The following is a 6,366-nucleotide window of genomic DNA, read 5'->3' as shown; positions in this document are numbered from 1 at the left end:
TTTTGACAAAAAAAAAAAAATTAACTGTATTCTAATAACATGGAACTGATGAATATCAAACACCACCAGCTTCAGACAAGATTATCTTCTTCTGCAGCCTCATCAATTTTATTGAATTAATTAATTATTAATTAATTTAATTTATTAAATTAATTAATTGATGTTTTATTAAAGAGACATCATTGTCTCTTTAATAGAACATCATCCCAGCAGTGATGGCTCAGCTGGTTAAGAGAACTTGCTCTTTTTGCAGAGGAGCCAGGTTCAGTTCCCAGCACCCACTTACTTTTCAGCTCACAACCATCTGTAACTCCAGCCTTCAGATACCGTAAAGGCATGTTTGAAGGAAATATATTCATGAATTAAACTTACTATTTCGAGGAAAGTTGAAATGAGATTGAAAAACAAAGAAAAAAATAACCAAGATAATTTTTTTTGAAATTATACCAAATTAAAAAAAAAATTGAATTCACAGTGACTACTGAAGTGGATGATGTCCTCTTCTAATGCCTGAGGTCTTTAAAATAAAAATTTAAAATTTCTCAACAAGCACTGTGCCTAGGTAGCTAAACAGCCTTTTCCTTTTCTGGTGAGCCGACTCAGCCTCGGCATGGCCCGGAACTGCTCCTCCCGTGGAAGCAGAGGTGGAACCCGCAGGTACTAGCTGCTGATTAAGCCTCACGTTGGTCGCTGGTTGCGCAACTCCCACTTAATAGACAGGTGAGGAGGAACGGAGGCACGGAGCCTTGTGAACAGAGAAGTCTGTGAAAAGTACTCAGTGAAAATCCTCTCAGTATCTCAGAGCTCAGGAGTAGAGCCTCTCTAAGCACAGAAGTCATAGGAGCATCTTGAGGTCCAAAGCATCTGCTCACACCCCAAACTACAGGAAATGGGCTGGTGCGGGTGACAGCAGCGGCCTGGCATTTCAGGAAAGAAATGGCTCTGGTTTTGAAGTCACAGAAGCCCCGGGTTCTGATCCTGTCACTTGCTAACTTTGGGCAACAAAGTGAGTTATTTGTAGACTAATTTTTAAGGTTTAAAATAGTTAAATAATAAGCAACAAAACCAGAAGCAGGTGAAGCATAAATCTCAAAATACCAGGCAAAGAGCCAAATTAGCATATAAAGGGTCCATCCAGGGTTTTTTTAAAAACTATTTATTAAGAGGAAATAAGGTGGCTTAGATTAATTATTCTCCATATTCTGCTGAGTATGGTAACTCAGGTAGGACAGACCAATACCACATGTTCTCGCTCATACACACATCCTTTGCAGGTTTATGTGTTTAACTTGGGTTGGAGACTGGAAAGCTAGAAAGAGGGGCAAAGAGGCTTTAAGAATGCAATAGATAGCAGAGTACATGTAGTATGAAAATATGTAAGAGGATGCTAAGAGTAGAAAGGTTTAGGGATGGGGAGGGGGTGAGGCAGGGGCAAGGGGCTTAGCCTAGACTACAGAAATACTAAAATGTCAGGTGGAAACGGACTGTGTTGTTAGCTGTTTAAAAAATGACTTAGGCTGGAGGGATGGCTCAGATCCTGCTGCACAAACTTGAGGACCTTGTGCTGGCTAGTTTTTATGCCAACTTGACACAAGCTAGAGTCATCAGAGAGGAGGGAACCTCAGCTAAGAGAACGACTCCAGATATAGGGCATTTTCGTATTTGTGGTTGTTAGAGGAGGGCTCAGCCCATTGTGGGTGGTGCTGTCTTTGGGCTGGTGGTCCTGGATTCTACAAGAGCAGGCTGAGCAAGCCATGAGGAGCAAGCCAGTGAGCAGCACCCCTCCGTGGCCTCTGCATCAGCTCCTGCCTCCAGGTTCCTGCCCTGTCTGAGTCCCTGCCCTGATTTCCTTCAATGGCGGACTATGATGTGGAAGTGTAAGCTGAATGAACCCTTCCCTCCCAATTTGCTTTTGGTCATGGTGTTTCATCATAGCAACACTAATTCTAGCTAAGACTGGACCTGAGTTTTATTTCTTTGTACCCACATAAAAGCCACTTGTATTAGTTACTTTTCCGTTGCTGTGATAAAGCACGGTGACCAAGAACAACTTACAGAAGAAAGGGTTCATTTTGGCGTATAGTCCTAGAGGATTAGAGTCCGTAATGGTGGGGGGCAGGGGGGGAGGAGCCAGCTGATCGCCTCCTTACACAGGAAGTGGAGATGGTGAGCAGGAAGCAGAATGCCCCTTCCCAGTAATGTATTTTCTCCAGGAAGGCTGTCCCTTTGAAAGGTTCCATAAACTCCCCAGACAGTCCCACCGACTGGGGACTAACCTAATGGGGGATATTTCGCATCCAAACTACATGAGACGTGGCAGGAAGCGCCTGTAACCCCAGTGCTGGAGGGGGCGGGCCAAGACATTCCCTAGTGCCTCCCCCCCCCCCATGAGCTAGCTTAGCTCCCCTTAGCTCAGTTAGAGTCCTTGTTTCAGAGAACACCCAAAGTCCTCCTCTGGCCTCCACGCATGTATTCATGACATGTGCATACACCGTTAAACATGTAAAAATGTGTGTGTGTGTGTGTGTATAAAGTGTGTAAAAGGTTGAACAGGTAGATAGCACTACTCATAGAAGTCATGTTATCAAATGAAAATCCCAGCGCCAGGTGTGGAATACCTCTGGATGAAATTGGGGCGAGGAAAGCCCCAAATTTGGGTCAGGGAGTCTTCAAAATAATGTAGGCTATTTATTGCCTTAGCCACAGGAGTGCATGGTAAGGCTCCATTGCTGAAGCCACCGCACACTCAGGTTATGGGATGGAGAGAAATCAAACTGAAACTGACCTGAAAACTTCCTCCCCGTTAACTAGCTCTTATAGAACTGGAAGGTGCCGTGCAGGCTGTCACAGTCTTGGACAGATATAAACCCTGTCAGGTAAGATGTGGTGTGAGCTGTATGGGGGTAACCAACAGCTTCATGACTGGATTTGTATCCTGCTCCACAGAAGGGAAAAATGTGTGCCTTGTTAGGAATCCTCGGCTGGGGAAGCCACAGGCCCTCAAGGGTCACCTACTACTCTTATTTTGCTAAATGGGCATGTTTTCAAAATGCCTTATAAGTAATTTATGTTTTTATCCATAGAGTAATGGTACTGTCAGCATCGGTCAGACAAACTTGTTTATGCAATGGCAAATGCAAAGGCTCAGAACTTGTGAAAGTGTTATGGGTAAATAAATGGCAATTGAATGCTGAGCAGGACGTCTACAGCATCTCCTCCAAGGTTCAGAACGCATTTAGAAAGAAGGATTGAAAGGAAGATAAAACCCAGAGGATGTCGAGGAGTGCTGTGAAATGCTGTTTTCTAGACATGCCGTGGCCACATGAATCTAATCCAAATCAAGCATCCATAGAGATAGTTTGTTAGTCCACCGAACACCTAGTGTTTGCCAGATGCCGTTCTGGATACCGATAGAGAGTGAAAACTTTGAGAAGGCTCAGTGTCTTAGCTGGGATTTCTATTGCCGTGAAGAGACACCGTGATCACAATAATTCCTATAAAGGAAAACATTTACTTGGGACTGGCTTACAATTTCAGAGGTTTAGTCCATTTTCATCATGGCAGGAAGCATGGCAGCACACAGGCAGACATGGTGCTAGAGAAGAAGCTGAGAGTTCTATGTCTTGAACTAAAGGCGGCAGAAATGAATGCCGCACGAGGCCTAGCTTGAGCATAGGAGACCTCAAAGCCTGCCCCCACAGTGACACACTTCCCACAACAAGGCCACACCTACTCCAACAAGGCCACACCTACTAGGAGTGCCACTCCCTATGGGCCAGGCATTCAAACCGGGAGTCTATGGGGGTCATTCTTATTCTAACCACCACGCTCAGGCTCCCATACCCTTTGTATCAGCTGCTCTTCCCGATACCATGATAAAACTCCTCAGGTGGCTTTAAGAAGGAAAGTCATATTATCATATATAGCAGGAAAGTCATGGTGGCTACATGACTCAAGCCGAGGCAGAAGGAGAATGAGGCTGCCTGCCTCGTCCTCATCTGCATCCAGTCTGCAAGCAGAGAGAGACGGCTGCTGGTACCCAGGGCTACCTCCTTTCCTTCTGATTTGGTTAAAGACCCAACTCCCGTGGAATGGCATTGCCTATATTCAGGGTGTGTCTCCCCTCTTCAGTTAAAACTGTGGAAACACCCTCACGGCCACACTCCCTAGGTGCCAGCCAAGTTGACAATGAAGATTAACCGCCGTGGCTCTCGGCCTATGGCACGGAGATAGATAGACTCATTAAGGCATGGTGAGGGCTGACATAACAACCAGTCATATTTTGAAAGATGAGCAATGGTCTTCTGGAGAGGTGAGCAGGAGCAGGAGGGAGGGGGAGAATGTGGAGCTGGGGAAGCCTGGAAGAGAACGTCTAAGAGAACCTGAGAGAAGGAAGATGTACCAGACGACAAAAGGCTGTAAATGTTTGTCCAAGGGGTTTGAACTTGATCCCTGGCTGGGAAAAGGGTTTCACTGAAATATATTTTTCAAGTAGATTATAGAGCTTTAGAGAGACAACTCAGGAGGCAGAGGAATGTCTACGGGAGGTCTGGGTGATCTCTGAGAGGCAAGGAGGTGACACGGATGTACTGAGTTCCGGAGGACATGTGAGTAGCAGGCAGGCTGGCTGACATGCAGAGAGTAGAAGAGTCCATTGTGAGGCCTGGAAACCTATCAACATGGGGAGGAAACAGAAGAGAGGGCTGTTGGGGCCAATTTAAGAGCTATTTCTATAAAGGCATCAGCCTGGCGTACAAGCACAGGCCCCGGGGAAGCTCAGAAAACTGATTGTAACAATGCCTGGAAAAGAGTGCACCATCACCGAGAACGCTAGGTTCAGCCTGGCTGCCATGTACTGTTACATGGCTGTTCTCCCAGGGAGGCCAGGGTTGGAATGGGGGAGATGGAGCAAAAATCTTGGCCACGCACAGTGTGCAGAAACCCCCCCCCCCCCCGCCAAAAAAAAAAGTCTTGGGAGGAAATACCTGGAAGAGAAACAAGGAAGAACTCAGGAGGCTGGAACGGCCTTCCACTCTCTCCTGACAGTCCCTTTGTTTCCAAACTCCAGCTTCACTGGCCAGTCCCCAGTCCCACCGGACACACTGGAGCACTGTGATACATTCTTTGCTCACATCCTTCTCCAATCACTCCCTCACATCCTTCTCCAATCACTCCCTCTACGCTCTATGCTCCCCCAGTCCTTGCAGTGATCTAGTTCCTAAGATTTTCACTCACCATGACTAGATATGAGTAGCTTTAGAGGCTGAACTGGAGTTTTAGGATATTTCCAAACTTGTGGAGTAAACATGAGGACTCAAAGATTGGATGGGTTGATGGAAAGAAGGGGGACTTGGTGGAAGAAAACTGCGTGGAGGACTATGAAGGGGAAAGAAAAGTCTGGAAGGGATGAAATGGGGAAGGAGTGAAAACTTGAAGGGAGGCAGACAGGAAAGGGAGGGAGGGAGCAAAGAAGGAGAACAATGGATGGATTGATGGAGGGAGAAAGGGCCAGATAGGTAAGTAAGTGGACTAGGGAAAGTGTTAGCGATAAAGAGGACGAGGTGAATAACGATACAAATGAACAATCAGCTAGGTGATTTAATAAATGAACAAGGATGAATGAAGCTAAGCTCCCTGTCCCCCCAGACTCCGGTTCATGCAAGCATCCTGTCTCTTTGTAGCAGCTCCCATCCTCTGTGTCTGGTGTCTGCTGTTATGCTGGCCCGCCTGCAACTCGGTGGACCAAGGAGCCCTTTGTTGTAATGTTTTTCTTGGCAACTGTGTGCTCTACTAAGTTCCATCCTGCTCCGGGGTCGTGAATCCCTGCTCACAAAACTGTATTCACAACACAGGCAGGCAGGCCCAGGCAGGCCCGGGGGCCAGGAACATGAAATGATGCGCATTACGTGTGTATATGTGTAGTTGTGTCCTCATTCATCCCCATCAGAGCTGGACTTGGGTCTAGTCCACTTTCCTGCTGCAGTGACCACCACGCCCCCTCTACTGAGTTGGTCCCTGTACCGTCCACCCTGGATGTCCTTGCAAAATCTGCCTTGCCACCTTTCAACACCGCGTGGGCCAACTTTAGCTGAGAATCCTTAGCATTTACGGTTTATCACCTTTGATTTCATCATGGTTCTTACTCTAAACTTCCTCTAAAGCTTTGGGCAGAGTGGGAAGCCAAATACTATAGGGCCTTTTAGTTTCTGGTTTTATTTTATGGGTATTTTGCTTGGACGTGCATGACTCACAGAGGTCAGAACAGGGCACTGAGCCCCCTGGAACTGGAGGTACAGGTGTGAACTACCATGTGAGTGCTGGGAACTGAACCAGGTCCTCTGCAAAGGCAACAATTACCCTTTAGCC

Source organism: Meriones unguiculatus, chromosome 18 (genome assembly GCF_030254825.1).
Source record: "Meriones unguiculatus strain TT.TT164.6M chromosome 18, Bangor_MerUng_6.1, whole genome shotgun sequence".
Classification (NCBI taxonomy): Eukaryota; Metazoa; Chordata; class Mammalia; order Rodentia; family Muridae; genus Meriones; species Meriones unguiculatus.
Note: the sequence above shows the minus strand (reverse complement) of the source record.